The 21,551-nt window shown below is 41.5% G+C and overlaps 1 long non-coding RNA gene across 14 annotated transcripts in view; it reads right to left on the reverse strand.

Annotated features, from left to right (window-relative positions):
- The window catches only part of LOC103162770, a 163,133-nt gene that overhangs the window by 42,919 nt on the left and 98,663 nt on the right, over positions 1–21,551 (reverse strand). For 7 of the 14 annotated variants that reach the window (XR_004769601.1, XR_004769602.1, XR_004769600.1 and 4 more), the window contains one exon: positions 16,889–16,996. The exons of 6 other annotated variants lie outside the window; for them this stretch is intronic. This is a non-coding gene — a long non-coding RNA (uncharacterized LOC103162770). Of the gene's footprint in view, positions 1–16,888; positions 16,997–21,065; positions 21,129–21,551 lie in introns of all 14 variants that reach the window. One more of the 14 variants, XR_004769596.1, reaches the window with a different exon arrangement.

The following is a 21,551-nucleotide window of genomic DNA, read 5'->3' on the forward strand; positions in this document are numbered from 1 at the left end:
ACAAGTAGATGATGAATGGACAATCAGTGAAAAGAAAATTAAACAATGCAAAAGAAAGAAAAGTAAGTGATGACTTGAAGTATTTAATTATGAGATGATAAACCCTTGAGACCTTAGAACAAATGCACAAAGCAGCAAGCTGGCCTGAATCGACATTTGCCTGCATACAAGATAGCATGTTGAAAGAGAAAATGTATATCAGACTGGGAAACTGAGTTTAAAATGTTGTTTAGAGAGGCGCACAAACCCAGATTATCAGTGTCAGCATTTAACCACACTACTGTTTGCCATATCACCTTCAGCCTTCTAAGAAAGGAATACTACATTTTAAAAAATGAATCTGTTTGGTGTTCTAAACTGCCTCTGTACCTTCAAGTCCTCCATGATGGACTGTACCTTGAACTGTGAGACAAAATAAACTCTTCCAGAAGTCACCTTTGCTGGGACATTTTATCACAGCAACAGGAAAAGAAACTATCTGTCTCTTGAATGTCCGTCACGATCGACAGTTAGGTAGCCTGACTTTGTTGTTGGCTTAAAATTGATAAACAGACCATCCTGTTGGATGTGAACAGTAGCACTGTATTCATGCAGAAACCAAAAGCTTTCTGAACCAGGTTAAGTAATTGCAGAGAAGGTCAAAGATATCAAAACTTGGCCCAATCTTGAAGATACCATACGACATCCTCAAGAGGTACTGAATAGAAAAATGGAAATTAAAACTGTCAGAAAGATCACCTGAAGTTAGATCTGGCCCTCAATATTCATAAAAGGGCTTTATTCACTTTTTAAAAATGGATTCTGTCAATACTTGTTTCATATTTTTTATCATGTTTTCTATTTGTGATGTAAAGATGAAAATGCTGTGTTCTCAAGGTCACATGTGCTGGAGATGGTGCAGTAACCGTATCTAACTTAGAGCTGAGTGAGCTCTTCACTATAACCAGTACCTCCCAACTCCCAACAGAGCTGGACAGGCTCCAGACAGAAATCAGCTTGCACCAACTGCTCACACAGTTGGATCCTTAACTAGGAACCATAAGAAGTGTAAGGAAATTCTGCCGTCCATGTCTGTAACAGATACTCCAGCCATCAGAGGAATGCAGGTACTCCTTTGGTCATGCTGTCTCCATGACTGCTGTCAACCTGCCTACACACACACACACTCCTCAACCTCCACACAGAACTGTGTCAGTCTCAACAGCCTCTGGGGCCCAGGTCACTTCTTGATTCTTTGTACTTACAGTCAGGTTCTGAAATGAACGTGTTCCCAACGCATCTTCTCCCTCTTACCCTCTTGTATCAGCCCATCTATTGGCTCCTTCTTCAGCACCCTTCAGTGTGGAACACAGACCACAAGAGATTAGTCATTGGTGGAAAGATATTGGTGCTCTATGCCTCCTCATTGAATTATCCCTGCTTTCATGTTTCTAACCATGCTAGCACATGGGTTTTGATCTCTTGCCCTAAGGTAGAGAGACCCAGAGAGTCTGGCTTTGCTCCTCTTTATGAGGTTACTTCAGCCTGCATTTGAAAGGATAAAGAATTCCCTTAATACAATAGGATATTATCAGTCAGAAAGCATCTTCTATTTTCATTTTATTGAGAAATATCAGAGCTAAATCTTTAAACTTGACCTTACCTAGTCCTCTGGTCTTATAAATCTTGGGCCTGGGACAGATAACTGATGCAACTTGCTAGGAGCCAGTCTCACAAATTTTGACAAAGTTGGAAAAAGAGGTGAATGGTCCCGATGACCTATTCAATGACTGTTCTTAAAGCACTACATTATAGATTTGTGAGCAGTGATTTGTGCCTCCCTAGAATACCTCAAATTCTGAGATCATGACTCTGGTCACCTTGCAGTGCTCTGGTATAGTAGGGAAGCTCCCATGTGTAAGTGAGTCTTTAAAAGCACAAGGGAAACTGGCTTGTGCACATAAACTTATACCAGCTTGTTCTCAGATGGTATTCACTTGAAGTATGCATAGGTCAGATTCTCCAGCTTCTTGGATAATCTGAGACGCCCAAATTATCTGAAATTTAATTACTATTTAACTCACCAATGCCAATGATGGGGGGGGCAAAATCAATTCAAAATCACAGTTAACAAGAATCAATTCTGCTTTTATTAGCTAGCTAAGACTTGAGACTAAACACACACACACACACACACACACACACACACACACAAAAGCAACAAGACAACACATCAGAGAATTATTAGGGAATTGTTTAGTAACACCAAGGGTTATGTCTCAAAGGATCATCTAAACTCAAATGTATGTCCCACTCAGTCTTGTCAATGTGAGAAAAGAAATGAGTGAAAGAAGTCCTTTGAGGGAGATGTTGTTCCTGGGGCATCTGGAGGGAGGCATTCCTGGCATCATCTTAGTAAATGCCCTTGCTAGGTACCTGAGAATTCCTTTGCCTGGTGTGAGGATGTCAGCACAGTGGGTAAGCTGATCTCATTCTGCAACAAATATGCCTTGAGTCTAAGAGCTATCATCTTCCCTAAGCTGACACAGCAGGACCAGACAGACATACAGAAGAAGCAGAGTATGTTGTTCCCTCCTGGGAACCAGCAGAAAAAAAAACAGCCAAATCCTGTAAGATACCATACAGGAACTCAAGAAGTTATTCTTGGGAGAGGTCTTCACTGGCCAGGCATTTTAGACAGACTGGTTATGAACTTGCAGTTTGTTCACAAGGAGCAAGAACAAGAATGGTGGTGGTCTAAAGATAGGACTGCAATGTTGTTGGTCATGGGAGAAAACTTCCCATTCCTTCCCCCTTTCCCCTTCCTGCTGTCCCAATATCTGACATAATCCATAAGAAGTTATCTTCACTCCAACTGGCAAAGCCTAACACTGGTGGAGAGGAAAAATACATTTGCATAATAACATAGGGCATAAGTTTTCATAGGAAAGCATTGGATCTCAGAAGCTCATATAGGGCCACTTACACAACTAAGAGAACTAACTAGATATTCTAGAAAAAAGCCAAGATATCACTAAGAGCCATTATCTGGGATATAAACTGAAAAGTGAGTTTGACAAAGCACAGGGGACAGTGATAGGGAAAATGCCAACCAATTCTACTTAGCATATCCCCAAAATGTAGTTCACTAATGACTGGGCTTCATATATAAGACACACACACACACAGAGAGAGAGAGAGAGAGAGAGAGAGAGAGAGAGAGAGAGAGAGAGAGAGAGAGAGAGAAGAGAAGGGGAGGAGAAGGAGGAAGAGAGAGAGAATTTTAAACTCCCTATAGTTTCTCTCTAACCTATCGAATTTATAAGACAAAACTGGCCAAAGAAAACACTAGGTCTAATAAAACTCCTACCTTGATCTGTTCATAACCTTAGCCCCAACTAATCTCACCAAGATTCTTGGGCTTCCAATCATGTGGGTTTGTACCTTTGACTCATCTTTCCATTTACAACCCTATTCGGCCATTAGACCCAACACTGGTACAAATGTCCCTGGATATGACCTTTTGATTCCCTCTTCAAATATAATTCATAGAGTCCCTCCAGTACCAGAGCTTTCAATCATCCTGGGTCAACATCTCATTGATTTGTCTTGACACCAGGGCTCATAGGAATTAGCACTTCCCTGGCCGACAAGGTCCTATTAATTTTGATCTAGACCTTGTCTGAGGAGTTATACACTGTCAAAACATGAAGAGGGCTGTTTTACCAGGGAAAGAGTTGTTGCTTTTGTTCTTATATCTTAAGTTCCTGGGCTTGATGTTCTGTCTAGCCAGTGCCCAAGTATTTCTGGACCTCAGGATTCATGGGCCATAAGTTAATCAAACAGTGCTAGCCTCATAGCACCAAGCCTGATTTGGTACATGATGGATAGGTAACCCGAATATGTTGTCATAGAAACTCTCCATTTTTTAGTTCAAGAATAGTCACTAAAGGCAAAGATGTGTCAATGAAGACTTTCAAAAAGTAATAATAATTTTAGCTGACAGCAAATAGAGAGTAAATTTATTTAGCCATCTTATAATAATGAGTTCGAATTTTCTTCTTTTAGTTTGAGTCTTCTGACCTGAGTTTTACCTAATCTTTACTTCCGAAATAATATAGTTCTAAGCACTATTCACAATCTCCAGTTTTTGTTCCTCAAAGTGAATCAAAATCTTAATGTCATTTATTAAGAAAGCAAAGTTCAGCCTTCTAGAGATTGACATTTTTAATAAAATTTTTTAAGTCTATTAGAAAACCAATAGCGACTTTTAAAGACAAACTTTGAAAATAATGCTATCTTTATTACCTCCTTCCAAAAGACTTCAGCTTTGTTTCCAATTAGATGGAAACATACCTTTTCTTATTCATATTCCACTGCTTTATATAAAGTTGAATTAAAATTTACAATTTTTTGCATCCAGGAACAGTGGGAACCAAACGGTTTGGGAATCATCTTGAATGATGTTTTATAAGCAAACCATTTCTTTTTTTTCTGAGCAGAGTTGTACAAGCAGTCTACAAAGTACTCTAGAAGTTTGAGTCTTAGCTGTGCTGAGGACATTAGTCAGCATGTGTCACAGGGAAATTAAGAATTTCCACTGATCATCACATCAGCTAAGAATACCTATGTCCCAAGTCTCCTGCCCTACTCTGTGATGGCCCTGCCAGAGTTTGAATCTGGAATGTCTCCCATAGACTCACATTTCTGAACACTTTGCATGTGACTTTTGGTACTATTTGGGAAGGCTGTGGAACCTTTAGCAGGTGAACCCTTGCTGAAGGAAATGGGTCAGTAAGGTCAGGACTTGGGGTGTAATAGCCCCCGTTCAGTGTCTGCAACTGCAAATGCCACACAGCCAGCAGCTTAATTTCCTGCCACCATGCTTTCCCTGTAAACCAAAATAAAACTTTGTTGCCTTAGGCCACTTCTTGTTGGGTATTTTTGTCACAGCAAAGTAAATCATAGTAAGAAAAGTAAGGAATATAACAGCAATAGCCAGTGATAATTCCTTAGCATATTTTACAATTTGCAGCATGCTCTCACATTTTGCCAGGCACACATATACACCGTTCTCTGTTAATGCTGTCTTTAAAATGTCTTTGTTCATTTTATTTTTGTTGTTATTGTTTTTTATTGAGGTGTCATTGACATGGAATGTGTGTAAAGTTTATAATTTTATGGTATAAGATATATGTACATAACCTTGAAATAATTAACATAATAAAATAATGAACATATTGATCATCACCAAAGTGGTCTTCTAAGCTTTCTCCCACAGTGGCAGAAAACTGCTAATGTGCTAATCAATATTAGAATTGTATAGACTGCTATAAAATAGAATGCCACCCTTTCCTCTAGGATTTTTTCTTTTTTCTTTCATTCATTCACTTTGTTTGCCAATCTGTATACACCGTACATATATATATACCATGAAGGGTCTTCTTTACATAGGCCCTTACTTTCCCTTTTCTGAGCAATAATTTCTCTTTTTTGAACATTATAAGTGAAGTTTCTGTGAATTTTTATACTAGTGTTTGTATAGAGAAATGTGTCATTTCTACAATGTGTATGTCCCATTTAGCCTTAACTGTCAACTTGACACAGCCTAGTCATTCAAGAAGGAAGTCTCAACTGAGGGATTCCCCAGCCAGATTGGCCTATGGATATGTTTGTGTGGGATCATCTTAATTGTTAATTCATGTATAAGGACCCAGCCCTTGAGAAGCTGCATCATCCCCTGGGCAGGTAGTCTTGGGAGATACAAGGAAATTATCTAAGCTTGAGCCTCCCAAGGATCAAGGAAGCACCATCCATCCATGGTTTCTGCTTAAGTTCCTCTTTGACTTTCTGTCCCAACAGCCCTCGATGATGGATTATAAGCTATAAACTGAAAGAAACCCTTCCTTCCCCCAAGTGTGACTGGGCATGGTGTTTGTCACAGCCACGGAAAGAAAACTAGAACCCATAACTAAAGTTCAATTGATTCAGGAGCAGTTGTCTTTCTTTATAGATATTTCTCATTTTTACTTTCAGTGTCTTTATATCTGTAACCTTTCTCCAAACAATTTCCTTGAAATCTTCAATTTAATGTTTCCAATAAATTATAAGAAAATAAGAATAACTGAAATAGGAAACTTAACTATTAAGTAATTGCTGGTGATGACAATTAAGGATATTACACAGAATCTTGTGTTCCTGGAATCAGGGACAGCTTCATGAAAGATGAACTTTCTATACTAAGCTCTGGAATAAAGTTCATTTTAGTCAGACTCTTAGACTGGATATGTTTCTGATAACTAGGGGGAACATGGGAGGAAAAGGCCTTTCCACAAAGTGAATGGAATGAACAGACTAGGAAGGTACGAAGTGTTTTTAAGTAGAGGGTGTTGCAAGAGCAGAGAGGAGAAGAAGCAAGGAGTGATGGTTTTGGATCACAAAATAGAGCAAAACTCCAATGCTCAGAAAGCAAAGGAAAGCCCGAAGGCCTGTCCCTGAGAGACAGATGAATAGTACTCTCCAGAAACCACCAACGTGGATTTTATTGGGTTTAGATTTTCTGAAGCAAACTGAGAGAGATTTATCTTTTCTGGGTCTGGTGGTTTTAAGTTTTTGAAACCATAGCCTCAAAGACAGGAAAAGAAAATCGTCAGTTGGACGAGGCCACCCATGCAAAAGCTTGAAGCCTCTAGCCAGGCTATTTATTCTTGGTCATGTCTTTGGGCACAAGGCAACTGTTTAGGATAAGAATTTGGGATTGTACAATAAGTGTAATAGAATACAGACAAGGCAGAGGGAGAGGGTTTGATTTTATAATCATCGAGCATGCTTGTCGAAAGGGTACCATGACCAAGAGGTATTATTTTGGATTGCTTTTGGCACAGTCTGTCTGTGGACTATTGATTTGAAAAGCCTTTCTCTTCATAGAATATTTTAGAATTTAGCTTAATATAAAATATGAAGTCCACAGTTAATACACAAGGTGGCATTTGGTGCCAAAGATTAAATATTTACTGGTAAAATATACAGTGACGAAAAGGATTTTCAAACAGGCAATAAATCATAGGATCTGAACTCTGTATTAATATTATTTTTACTGGGGGGAAAAGCTTAGCTCAAAGGAAAAAATTTAACCCATTGCTGTAGTTCCCTCAGGCAGAATTCATGGAAAATAATAATCAAATATCCCTTTGCTGAAACTGGCAAATAGGAGAGAAATTTTATTTGACTTTGAATAAATTCATGACTTCAGTGAAATAAAGAATGTCCTTTCATGAATCCATAGTTGATTCTTCCACAGGCCTTTCCCACCCCAATTTTCCTCTCCTCCCACCTCCAGTGGGCAGAGTCCAACTACATAATGGTTAAGACCACCTGGGCTATAGCCATCTGACATGCTCAAATTTGACTGTGATAGTTACCAACTATATTTCCACTTAATTTGCTGTTCTGCATGTTATTTATCTACAGAATAATATATTATTAGAGATTCGCCATTGGTTTCTATAGAAATTAGATGAGTTAATATACTTACAGAGCCCCCAGGAACCATGGAGAAAATAGCTAATCCTCTATGGTATCAACCTTCATCCTCTTCTTCAATTTTTCAAACACAGCCTGTTTTTAAAGCCTGGATTATTTCTTTAATGAATTTTCTTTGTTCAGTGTGATCATTCCCTAAACATGCACAGCCTTTTAAGAATGCATATTTTCTGACATCCAATTGTGTATTATAAACAATTCCAAATTGGTTCCTGACTTTCCTAATACACAGATCAGTCTTCTAAAAAGGAATAGAAATCAACTTTTAAATACCTGCCCAAGATGGGTATGTCACTAGAAGCATGATATCCACAGTAGTCATAATTTAACTGTCTCTCTGTCTCTGTCTCCTTCCCCCCTCTGTCTGTCTCTCTCTCTGTCTCTGTCTCTCTCTCTCTCTCTCTCTCTCTCTCTCTCTCTCTCTCTCTCTGTGTGTGTGTGTGTGTGTGTGTGTGTGTGTGTGTGTGTGTGTGTACAAATGGAGGTCAGAGAACTACTTGAAGGCCTCAATTCTTTCCTTCCACCATGTGAGTTCAGGAAATTGAACTCACAGGTCATCAGGCTTAGTGGCAATTGTCCTTACCCACTGACTCACCTCACCAGCTCCAATGTTTTTTAAAGGAGTACACCATATGTGTTCTGCTTAAAATTAAAGAGATCTTTCCAGATGCTAGTATTAATGGAAGGGTTAAATAATGCTCCCTGTGCATTAGCAAACATTTTCTTTGTATATCTGCTCCTGCTGAGCCATTACTATGAATGGGTGGGTGGATGCATCAAGGGATGGTTAGATGGATGGATAGGTAGATAAGTGGGTAGGTAGGTTGGTGGGTGGATGGACAGATGGATGGGTGGGTGGCGGGTAGATGTGTGGATTAGAGACTATATATATGAATATATAGATTGATAGATAGGGCAGGCAGATGGGTAGGTAGTGGACCAATGGATCAACACAAGTCAGGAGGCAAAAATTCTTTCAGAACAAAAGAAAGGAGCTAACTTCTGGAAATAATTTACTATACAAACTAGAAATAAATTTCAGAGAATATCTGCTTCATATTATCTGTAAGGCACAGGAAAATAGTATGTAAGAAGAATAGTTGGGATGAAAACCTGACAAGCAAGATGTCAGTTAGGGATACTAAAATACTGAGTCAGAATGATTATCGTGGTCAAAGAGTGGAGAATAATAAGAGGGAAGGATGGAGGAGGGAGGGAGGAGAAGGGATGAGGGGGGAGATATGACCCTGCTCTGTGTTGCTCTGTTTCTTTTAAATTTAGTGTTTGTGGAGAGCAGTAAACGATTTTCTCCAGTCCGAGATGTATGTTCCTAATTAGACTCATTTATGCTGCAATATTAAGAACATGCAACTGGTGGAGGCAACAGAAAAAAAAGGGAGGAACCAGTTGAAGGTCAGCGCCTTGCCTGGGTTAATAGAGATCGTAAGGATGGCTGAGTTTTGTTCTCTTCTATTTTGTTTGTCATTGTGAAGACAAGAAACCTGTTCAACAGAGTGTCAAGAGCATGGGTTATAGGGATTGCTTAAAGCACATAACTTTCCTCAGGAACCTTCAGAGAAGTAGTTTCCAGTGGCACAAGCTGCTTATGAAAATGGAAATATTCTGCCCCTTTGGTTTCCATATGAAGTCCTGTGTTCTGCAATGGGGTTTCCATAATGAGGAAGAGCATGATGCAGGCTGCTTGGAACTCTAGTAAAACTCAATAAGTTCAACACCATAGAAGCCAGAGTTTTAGTTCCATCATTTCTTTTTAATTACTTCAGTGAGTCTGTCCTAAAGGAGAAAGAGATGGAAAGGGAGGGGGAGGGAAGGGGAGGGAAGGGGAGGGAAGGGAAGAGCCAGCAAAAGAGAGAGAGATACAGAGAAGGAGAGAAGGAGAGACAGAGAGAGACACACAGAGAGATCCTTATCTTCTAAGACAAAACTGGGACCTACTAACCATTTACCAGGACTCTCTAAGGTGAGCCCAAACCCTTCTGATATACATCCTTCTAAAAATATTATACTTGAGTGATGAATTCTTAAGGCAAAGTTTCAGTTAATAGTGAAAGTTGAAATTATGCAAATATGCTAGTCCACTTGCCCATTCATCACTATGCCCTGCAAATTAACCTTACCTAAATGCTCAACATTCAGACTTGATTTCAGTGTTTCCAGGTTTCTTTTACACAGCCTGTGTAGGAACCAGCCTGTTTGATTTTGACCGTATCAGTACACATCCCAACTGTTTTTTTTTTTTTTTTTCCCAGAGAGCACAACTTCATGATCCCATAATGACAGCTGAAGCTGAAAGTGGTGACCAAGATAAGGAAGGCTTAACATTGTATTGAAAATGGCCACACAAAACGATGGAGTCCTGTCACAAATCTGACAGGACACAGCTCTCCAGCTGCCTTTGTGACCTGAGTCTCCAAATCTTCCATGAGGTTCCACTTTAAACACACAACAGATGCACACAAAGCCTCAGCAATTGGTGAAGTATATTATTGTAACCAGCAAACCAAATCTGAAAGCCTTAGGCAAGAGTTTTCACAAAGCACATTGGGGGAAATGCCAGCTTAGATGATGATAGAGGTTCTGATTAGGACTTTGCCCACATCTTAAGTAAATAAATCCTGAACCCTGGTTACCACCCAGAATGGTTTTTCTTGAATGGAATTATTACTCAGTGAAAAGATAAACATGAAAATTTGAAACAGAAGTTTTCTATGCATTGGTATTACACTTAAGAACTTAGAAAAGGGGGAAGAAGAAAAGTCAGCCCCCTCTATGGTCCTTACTTCTGAGTACTTGCACCCATAATCGCTTCCTTTATGAGTCCCTCAGCCTGAAATAAGCCTCTTGATATCATGGCGCCTTCCTAATAAATTTCTTATCAGCATTCAAATGTCCACTTTTCTTGCTCCTACATCTAACCATGAATCAGACTCAAAATAAAACTCATCTCAATAGCAAGGCCACTTGCCCTGAAGTTGGGGCCCTGGGCTTCCTCTCCAGGCTTCTCCTTGCTTGATGTGGTGGTGTGAATAGTAATAGCACCCATAAGCTCATGTGTTTGAATGCTTGGCCCATAAGGAGTGACACTGTTAGGAGTTATGGCCTTGCTGAGGTAGGTGTAGCATTGTTGAAGGAAGTGTGTCACTGGTGGTGGGCTTTGAGGTCTCAAATGCTCAAGCCAGGCCCAGTGTGGCACTCCCTCTTTCCACTGCTTGCCAATCAGGATACAGAACTCTCAGCCACTTCTCCAGCACCATGTCTACCTTGAACGCCACCATGCTTCCTGTCATAATGACAATGGACTAAACCTCAGAATTGTAAGCCATCCCTAGTTAAATGTTTTCCTTTATAAGCATTGCTATGTTCATGGTGTCTCTTCACAGCAAAAGAAACACTAACTAAGACACTTGGGTAGAAAATCTAACCCTTGGCCTTCCTCTGTAAAGTGACAATAAGGATAGTTGAATACTAGTAATATGACGAAGACTAAAGAGACAGTTGAGTACCAGACTCCAGGCCTACTTACTATTCTTTCTTCAGACTTGCAAACATGTGTATTTTGCTCATCTTTGTATTTGTGGCACCTGACAGGGTACCTAATGCAATGTACAGTGTAAACACTTTGAAAAAGGTTTTGTTCACATAGCAAATAAATGGACATGTGCAATACTGCAGTCAATTCTTTAAGAACGACTTCCCCAATGTGGTATGAAGAGTTCCTTATCCTAACTCAGGAAAGAAAAGGCAAGCCCAAGCCTACTTCCTTCAAATAAATGCCTTACTCAATCTTCATGTACATCTGAGAGGCACCAATCACAGGACACCATTGTTCTGATGCAAGGAGGAACGTTCAACCAGATGGAGCCAATTAGCTTATTTCTGATAATGTCACATATTGAATAATTAATAAAGGGACAGAATATAGCTGGAGCTGTTAGTAGTGGTGGCATTGCCAGAAAAACTGGCCACCTCTGGTATTGAAATCCCAGTAACTGTCCTAAACCTGCCCTTTCTGAAGTTTGCTTGTTGACTGCCTCCTGAGTCTGAGAATGGCACTTGATCCTTCTAGCAAGTGTCTTTGTAAGCTCCCTATCAGTTCCTGTTGCTCAGAAGTAAATAACAAACCAACAAATTCACATCTCCAGCTTATACATAAGGAAACCCTAGCTCCATGCAGAGATAAGATGATCCACAAAAAATCTAAAACATACAGAATTTAGCAATGGATTGCTAAGGAATGCTCACAGAACTTTTTAAGGAGATGGAAAACACCATGACCAAGAACATTTCTAAAAGAAGGGGTTTAATTTGGAACTCAAGTTTCAGAAGATTAGATTCCGTGATCACCATGGCAGGAAGCATGGAAGCAGGTAGGCAGAAGATAAAACCATGGCTGAGAGCTTCCATCTGATCCACAGAAGGAGGAGACAAAGAGAACTAACTGGGAATGGTGTGGGCTTTTGAAAACTCAAAGTCTTCCCAGTGACACACCTCTTCCAACAAGATCACACCTCCTAATTCTTCCCAAGCAGTTCCAAATGGAGACCAAGCATTCAAATATATTAGCCTATGTGGGGGTAATTCTTATTCAAACCACCAGAATAGTTCAGGCTTGGACATGTGGCCTGTGCCACCACACCAATTTACAGTTTATTTGTTTGCTTGTTTTCATTGAAATGAAAGAAATTGAAGGCCAAAGGAAGTGAAATGATTTGTAAAGACAGTCTGTTTGGCAGATAACAACTGGAATGAAATCCCAGAATTCTTTCCATTGGCATCAAGATTTGTTGTAGCTGTGAGCTTGCGTAAACTATGAGTCTGGCAAATGGACCTTTTAAACTGAATTCAGAACAAAACTTGGTGGCAATTAACAGCCCATCCATAGCATTGCAGTGGATTAAACAGGCTTTCTATTTCTTAAAACAGTGAGGTTTTTTTCAGGAGGAAGGGGTGAAATTCAGAAATCACCTCGTTTAGTAGCAGGCAAAGTGTTCATTGCCCCACCAAAGCTGGTTACTGGAAACTTCCATGTCCATCATTCCTGCCGCTGTCCTGATGATCCCTGTGGATGCAGCCCTGCCCATTCCTACAGTCAAGGGCATTTAGTCTGTCTGTATCTCAGCAAATGTCCTGAATGAGTCCCTTAACATGTTGTGTTGATGATTATGTTGCTAACACAAGAAATTGTGGTGAACATATTCAAACTATAGCATCTCCCAGCCCATGGCTCTCCCTCGCAACCATCAGGGTAATAAGTAAACACTCCTGTCAAAAATCAAAAGCTTATTTTAAAATCCAATAAAGACATGGATCCATGGGTGGTCGTGGTGCCTGTCAATAGGTTGCCTTCCCACAGTACTTAGGTGCTTTTCAACATGCCTATCTTTCCTTTCCAAAAGCATTTGAAAGATGGTGACAGAAGTACAACTCAGGAGACCCAAATGTGCTCTGTAGAGCTAGTTTGCTTGTCTAGGGGGTTGTTGTTATTTTATTACTTAGCATATATCTATTGTATGTAGACATTTCACACATGTGTATCAGAGAGTTTGACCACATTCATCTCCATACCCCCTTTTTCTCCCCACTTTCCTCTCACTAGTTCCCTTCATTTCCCCACATGGTCCCCATTCCCCATTCTACTTTCATGGTGTGTGTGTGTGTGTGTGTGTGTGTGTGTGTGTGTGTGTGTGTGTGTGTATGTGTGTTCTAGGATCCACATATGAGAGATTTGTCATTCTTATTCTGGCTTGCTTAACTTAACATAATTATTTCTAATTCTATCTGTTTTCCTAAAAACAAGATAATGTGTTTTTAGTCCCCACCATGATAGACTATGCCCTCTGGAACTTTAGGTCTTTAAGTTGCACTTAGTCTTGAGACAGGGTGTCCTGTAGAATCCAAGATGGCCTTGAACAAGAGATCTATCTGCCTTAGCCTCCTTGGTGCTGGTAGTACAGGTGCATGCCACTATACCTAGCAAGTCACAGAACTATTTTGCATAGAAATGAGAGCACCCTTCTCCTGAACTCCCACCTAAACAAATATTTAACTGGCACATCAATACCAGCATTGCTCACATGACCTTCAATAAGTTTCACATGGTCAAAGATGGCCTCACCTATGAAAAAAAACATAATAGGATACAATCCGCAGTTTAGAAGATCAGAACAAATAAGGTCACCAGCATGTGATCACCAAAAACAGGAAAGGCAGGCCAGAAAGATGGCCAGCAGATTAAGTAGCTGGCCACAAAGCCTGATGACCTGAGTTCAATCCCCGGGTCTCATAGGTAGGAACGAGCTGATTCCTGCAAGTTATTCTCTGACCTCCTCTCTCTCTCCCTCTCCCTCTCCCTCTCCCTCTCCCTCTCCTCTCTCTCTCTCTCTCTCTCTCTCTCTCTCTCTCTCTCTCTCTCTCTCTCTCTCTCTCTCTCTCTCTCGCACACACACACACACACACACAAATACACATAATAGAATTTTTTTAAATTTCTCTTTAGGTGGGGCCTGGCTGCTAGAAGTAGATCACTTCTGACTGGCTTGAAGGTTTTACCCACCTTTGGTTCCAGCCTGTTTTTCTTTGCTTCCAGACTCATACCATGTGGACACATTGCATTTTCCTACTGCCACAGATCCAGCAAGTCCCCACCATGATGGACTATGCCCTCTGGAACTTTAGGTCTTTAAGTTGCACTTAGTCACAGCAACAAGGTAAGTGACTGATACACTTTGTGAAGTTGAGATTTATGAGGCAAGGTTACAAGCTGCACATATTACACAAATAGGAGGCATTAGCATTCCCTGCTTTTTAGGTGGCAGGCCATTTCCCTCACCACAGAAGACAGACACTCAGAAGAGGTGTTCTTAGTCTTGCTTTTTGTCTTACAGTGGAGCCCTCCTGTATGTCTCTCATCTTACAACTTACAAGCCTTCCATTTTACTCTCTGCTACTCCTTCAGGCCCCTGACTCCCAAATGCATTTCTGGTCTCTGGCCCGAGTCCCTTCACCCTGTAACTGACGTTGTTTGCTGACTCCAGCACGGTCACATTTACATGATGAGCATGACAAGTAGTAAAGCTTCTCTAGACACATCCTAAATGACACGAGGAGGCTGTACACCCAAGGCACAGTCAGGGTAGACTGGAAAGTGAGGAACTCTCCAGTGGCAACAGGAGTCCAAAGCGAAGGCTGGGAGTTTCACCATGAGAAACAGTTTGTGTTGTGCTGTCCTTTAGAGTTAGGATGAGGGGGTTCCCAAGAGGGAAAAAATCTTGTTTTCAAAAAGACACTGCTTTCATCTAGTTAACCCGTATGTGCAATTTAGGGGTGCTTAGAGTAAACATTTTACTAGCCATAGGGACAAGGGCTACCTTTAGCTGTCAAATGCTCTCTTGCAAACTGCCTTGGCTGTAATGCATTATAATCTTTTCCTGCTGGAGTTCCTAAGTGGTAGGCAAATGCTAGGTTATAAGAAAGTGTACTCTCCAAATCAGAGGGAGTTAAGGGTGTGTGTGTGTGTGTGTGTGTGTGTGTGTGTGTGTGTGTGTGTGTGTGTGTGTTTATATTTGTGCATCTGTCTCTTTCTGTATGTGTAGTTGTGTTTGTCTGTCTGTATTATGTATCTGTGTTCATGTGTGAATTATAAAAAAGGGTTATACTGCTCTGACCCTCAAGTGTTCTTCCGGTATCTCTCGGTTGAGTTCCATCCAGGGACAGAGAAGACGGAAACCCTGGCCAACTAAGCATGGAAGCCTCTGTGCTGACCCATCTCCTCACAGACAGCCTCAGGCCCTGCAAACTGAAGCTTACTTCTCCCAGGATCCTGTCTCAGTACCAGCCGCCCAGCTGGCTGCAGCTGTGTGCCTTCCAGCTCCTCACAGCTGGCTTTTCAAATAGAAATGGCCTCTCTCTAAGACACTTTACCAGAAGGGATTGTCTCAATTGCACAGTATGTTGAAACACTATTCTAAAAGCAGGGATTAAACTAAACGAATTGTAAGATTAAACAGAGAAGGGTTCCTGGCCTGCTCCATTCCACATGGCAGGTGCTCACACCATGAGTGGGAGATTTTCTCCCACATTTTTTCCTCTCTTGCATCTTCATGCAGCACTGTAGGGCAAGTTAGAATACTGTAGTGCCATTTTCCCTGGGGAGGTCTGGTCATGTTTTATCTGGTGCACTCATTTATGCTTGTGTGGTGTAACCATTTGTGGGTTCAGAAATATGCAGACAAAATTACCCAAGACTGCAAGTGCACCTGTAGTCTTATGCGTGCATACATAAGGTATGCCTCAGGGTGTTTCCAATATCAGCAATGTATGTCCTAAATGCATAGTTCTAGACCATATAAGAGAAGAAAGGAATTAAAGGGCTTTTCCTCATGGAAACAGCTTTCATTAGGTAAACTGATAGAGTTCAAGATAATAACCAAGTTAGAAGTCATGGTGAAAACTGCACTCCATGCTAGATCTTTTCATTTAAGTTGTTCTCACCAACATGTACCTATGCCCCAATCTTCCTTCCATTCCAGTCTTTCCACTTCTCCTCCTTTTCTCTCTTTGATATTTACCCTTTGAACCCCCACTCTTGTTTCCTAGTCTCCCCCTTGTTTTGTTTTGCTGAGACAGCATTTCATGTAGACAAGGCTAGCCATGAGCTTACCATGTGATCCAGGATGATACTAAACTCCCTAATTTAAGATCTGCCTGTTTCCACCAGGACGGCTAGGATTACAGGGATATAGCAACACTCTTGCTTCTCATTTCTTGTTCTCTCTCTCTCTCTCTCTCTCTCTCTCTCTCTCTCTCTCTCTCTCCCTCCCTCCCTCCCTCCCTCCCTCCCTCCCTCCCTCCCTCCCTCTCTCTCTCTCTCTCTCTCTCTCTCTCTCTCTCTCTCTCTCTCTCTCTCTGTCTGTCTGTGTGCATCCTTTTGTGAGGTAGGGTCTCTTAATGAACCTGGTAGACACTGATTGGCCTAGGCTGAGAGGCCAGCAAACCCGAGGGGCCCTCCTGTCTCTACCTCCTCAGTGCTAGGATTACAAGCATGCACCAGGCTTTTCGACATGAATGTGGAGGATCAGAACTTGGGTCCTTGTGCTTCACTATTGATCACTTTATTAGTTAAGCAATCTTTCCAGTCATGACTGACTACCATGTCATGATACAATCTTCCTTTTGCTGGATTATTTAAGGGTAAGGCCACTTCTCTAATTCTTTGTAGGAAAAAAAAAATCTTTGAAATTATCTTCCCTGAGATTCACCTTTTCAAAAGGGAGACCTAGGTGGGAGGGATGAGAAAGATAAAGGACCGTCTCTGGTAAAGTCATGTACTCTCCAAGATGAATCTCACCTTTTGGGATCTGGAATTATTCCAAGATAATGCCAACCAAGAGTGGTCGAGTCCTGAGTTACTCCTTAGGCACCAGGCAGTTCTTCCCCTGTTCACAACATACCCTACCTGAGAGATGCAGAGAACATATTTAATTAAAGGGAGGAACTGGGGTTTTTTGCTTATTTTTTATAATTTATTTAACTTTATTTTATGTGCATTGGTGTGAAGGTATCAGACCCCCTGGAACTGGAGTTTCGGACAGTTATGAGCTTCGATGTGGGTGCTGGAAATTGAACCCAAGTCCTTTGGAAGAGCAGCCAGTGCTCTTAACTGCTGAGTCATCTCTCCAACCCCTAAAAGGAGGAATTGTATGGTGTAGGAAAGGAGATGAACTCCAAGGGAACACAACAAAACCATTCTGAGTTAGAGGGCCAGGTCCAGACCCCAGAACCATAATGGTTAATGTTTCCTTGCTTTGCTGTCCTGTGTCTCCCCACGCTTTTCTCCGGCCCTTTCCTGCACAGCTCTGTATTCTGTTTCCCCTGGAAGAGCCCCAGCCTTAGCAGATTCCATCTACATTCCTTCGCTGCCCTGCTTGGAGAAGGGTCAGGTGAGACCCAGGGGAACAGGGGTGGGGATGGGGTGGAGGAGCTGCTGATACACAGCACTGATCTGCACCACAGCCAGTTTGCACTGATTTCTTTGAGTTCACCCAGAGCTGCAGATTGAAATGCCTGAATTCAGTCCTGCTTCCCCCAGAGGACACCTAGCCAGTTGTCCTTGGCTTCACCATTGTTCTAGCTTCTGGTCAATATTCTCTTCTTAGACTGTGAGCCTTCAACTTCCCTCTCTCTGGTTTGTGCTCCATGTCACTCAAGTGCCTTACTGCCTGGCTTCAGATCCCTTCCTCCTGCTCTCTACTTCCCACCCACCCCAATCATTTCTGCTTGTCTGCCTGCCTGCCTGCCTGCCTGACTTAGTTCTTCCTTTTTTTCTTTCAGTATTGGGTATTGAACACAGGACCTCACACATGCTAGGCAAGTGCTCTACCACTGACCTACAAGCCAAGACCCTGTCTTCTTTCTTTTACTTTCTCAGGAGGTTGTGAGAAAACCAAGTAGGAGCCCCTGGAGCTTGTTCAGGGACATGCCATCACCAAGAAGGAGCTAACAAAGGGTGACAAGATGTGGAGAGGTGCCATGGGGTAATGGTTCAGCCAATTCCACCCAGAGAACAGAATTCTCTCCCTAGTTCTTCTTGACTCTTCAGAGAGCGGAAATAGAATCCCTGTCCCTACTGTTGTCCCAGTCTTTAGCATAAAACTTCAAGTATTACCTTTCAGGATCAAAAAGGGCTTATTGTCCAGTCACCTTCTGGTGCCTTTATGAATGTCATTCTGGAGACCTTCTTCTCCTGGCCATGTATATCATAGTCAAGCTGTTTGGTTGACTGCCAAGTACCACTGGTGTTATTTTTTTCAGTGTGGGTGCATTTCTTAGCTTTGCCTCTACATTTTAAGCACTCTAGCACTTACCTCCTGGAGAGTCCAGTGGGCTTGTCAAGAGCCACAATTATAGTGATGACTGTTATGATGGAAGACACTTGGAGAGTACCCTAGGTGTCCACATGAACTGTGTCTCCCTCAAGACCCAGCCTTGATTATTACGTGAGGCAACAAGTATGCTTTTTACATATATGAATATTTTCACAAATCCAACTCATTGAGAAATCATAAAATTTGTGTCTTTCATTCATAAAAATAGCTGTTGGTCCAGTCGTGGCACTGAGATCAGAAGTGGAACACTGCAGACTTACTTCACTGTTGGCTTCTTGCAATCACCATCACTGTCTAAGCTGGGAGTATTTTTTTTTCTTTTCAGATTTTTTTATTTGAATTAGAAACAAAATTGTTTTACATGCCAATCCCAGTTCCCTTCTCCCTCCCATCCTCCCCTACCAACCCTCACAACTAAAACCCTACCTATCACATACCCTTTCTTCTATTCTTCCCCTGACTCAAACTTTCTGCTCCCTCATGAACTCTGCATCCTTCCTCTTCTTCCCTTCTCATTTTCCTAGCTCCCTCCCCCTCTTCCCATGCTCTCAATTTGCTCAGGAGATCTTGTCCCTTTCTCCTTCTCCAGGGGACCATATATGTCTCTCTTAGGGTTCTCCTTGTTTACTAGCTTCTCTGGCAGTGTGGATTGTAGGCTGGTAATCCTTTACTCTAAGTCTAAAATCCACATATGAGTGAGTACATATCATGTTTGTCTTTTTGTGATTGGGTTACCTGGCTCAGAATGGTTTCTTCTAGTTCCATCCATTTTCCTGCAAATTTCAAGACTCCATTGTCCCCACCCCGCCCCACTTAGTAGTACTCCATTGTGTAAATGTACCACATTTTCTCTATCCATTCTTCAGTTGAGGGGCATCTGGGCTGCTTCCAGTTTCTGGCTATTACAAATAGTGCTGCTATGAACACCGTTGAACAGATGTCTGTGTTGTATTAGTGTGCTTCTTTTGGGTATATGCCTAAGAGTGGAATTGCTGGATCTTATGGTAGACTGATTCCCATTTTTTTGAGGAGTCGCCATACTGATTTCCAAAGTGGCTGTACAAGTTGGCACTCCCACCAGCAGTGGAGAAGTGTTCCCCTTTCTCCACATCCTCTCCAGCATAAACTGTCATTGGTGTTTTTGATTTTGGCCATTCTGACAGGAGTAAGATGGTATCTCAGAGTTGTTTTGATTTGCATTTCCCTGGTGGCTAAGGATGTTGAACACTTTCTTATGTGTCTTTCAGCCATTTTAGATTCCTCTATTGAGAATTGTCTATTTAGTTCTGTACCCCAATTTTTAATTGGATTGTTTGGTGTTTTGGAGACTAGCTTCTTGAGTTCTTTGTATATTTTGGAGATCAGCCCTCTGTCAGATGTGGGGTTGGTGAATATCTTTTCCCAGTCTTGCTGACTGTGTCGTTTGCCTTACAGAAGCTTCTCAGTCTCAGGAGGTCCCATTTATCAATTGTTGATCTCAGTGTCTGTGCTACTGGTGTAATGTTCAAGAAGCGGTCTCCTGTACCAACTAATTCAAGGGTATTTCCCACTTTATCTTCTAGTAGGTTCAGTGTGGCTGGGTTTATGTTGAGGTCTTTGATCCATTTTGACTTAAGTTTTGTGCATGGCGATGGGCTTGGGTCTATCTCTAGTCTTCTACATGTCTGCATCCAGTTATGCCAGCACCATTTGTTGAAGATGCTCTCTTTGTTCCAGCATATAAATTTGGATTGTTTGTTAAAAATCAGGTGTTCGTGGGTGTGTGGGTTAATATCAGAGTTTTCGACATGTAGAAGACTAGAGATAGACCCAAGCCCATGTCTATTTTTGTGCCAGTACCAAAGCTGGGAGTATTGATTCTCTGAATTCAAAAGGAAATTCTCCACTGGTAATCAAGTGTCCACTGTCTGCAGAGCTGGGAATATATGCTGTGTAGTAGACAGACAGGTGGGGAAGGTAATGTTCTTCATTCTTTCAAGGTTCTAACAAACATGGACAATCTACTGGAAACTGTTAGCCCGGGCAGCATTCATTTTTCGGGTTATTGGGAGGATAGTGTGGCTTAAGCCTGTTAGTTCAGTGCCTGATTCGAAAAGAGTATTCAGCAACTACAATTATATCATGACTAGGAGTATATATGAAGGACAAATGTGACAAGCTAGGTGCAAACAAATTCCATGAAATCCCCCCCCTTTTGTGGAAGAGCTCTGGAAATCCACAAGATCAACAAGGAGTTCATCATACAAGGCAACCAAACAATACAGCAAAAGAGCTAGACAATGAACAAATTGATTCTGTGATTTCTCATGAGTTGAATTTGTGAAAAATATTCATATATGTAAAAAAGCACACTTGTTACCTCACTTGTAATAGTCGAGGCAAGGTCTTGAGGGAGACACAGTCCATGTGAACAGCTAGGGTACTCTCTGAATGTCATCCTCTATCTGGGGCCCAAATAATACTCATACTCTCTGAGTATGAGAAAGGAGGTGTGTGATGAGTGTGGTACCTGTGCAGAAGCCACCAAGATGAAGAAATGCTGGCTGTTCTATTTTTCTAGGCCACAGTGCACTGGTTCTATGTTAGTAGTTACACTGACACAAATTAGTTTGCTTCTATTACTGTTATAAAAACACTCACGGAAAGCAACTTGGAGAAGAAAGGGTTTATTTCATCTCATGATGCCCAGGCCACAATCCATCTCTAAGGGAAGTCAGGGGAAAAATTCAAAGTCAGAAACGAAGCAGAGACCATAGATGAATGCTGCTGACTGGTTTGTTTACCAAGTCTTGCTCATCTTGATTTCTTATACAACCGAGGATCACCTACCTGCCTAGGGGTGACACCACCCACACATCAATCATAATCAAGAAAACGACCCACAAATAGATACAACCACAGGCTAATCTGATGGAGGTAATTCCTCAGCTGGGGCTCCCTCTTCCCAGGTGATTCTAGCAGTGTCAATCTGATGAAAACTCACCAGCCCAATAACTAGAGAAAATCCGGGGTCAGCCAGACACTCTGAAGTTGAGTGGTGATGCTGCTGTTGTGGATTTCATGTGGTACATATTTGCTGATAACTGCTAGGGTATTGCTGAAGGGCATCTCAGATTTCTGTGTATC

This window comes from Cricetulus griseus, chromosome 4 (genome assembly GCF_003668045.3).
Source record: "Cricetulus griseus strain 17A/GY chromosome 4, alternate assembly CriGri-PICRH-1.0, whole genome shotgun sequence".
Classification (NCBI taxonomy): Eukaryota; Metazoa; Chordata; class Mammalia; order Rodentia; family Cricetidae; genus Cricetulus; species Cricetulus griseus.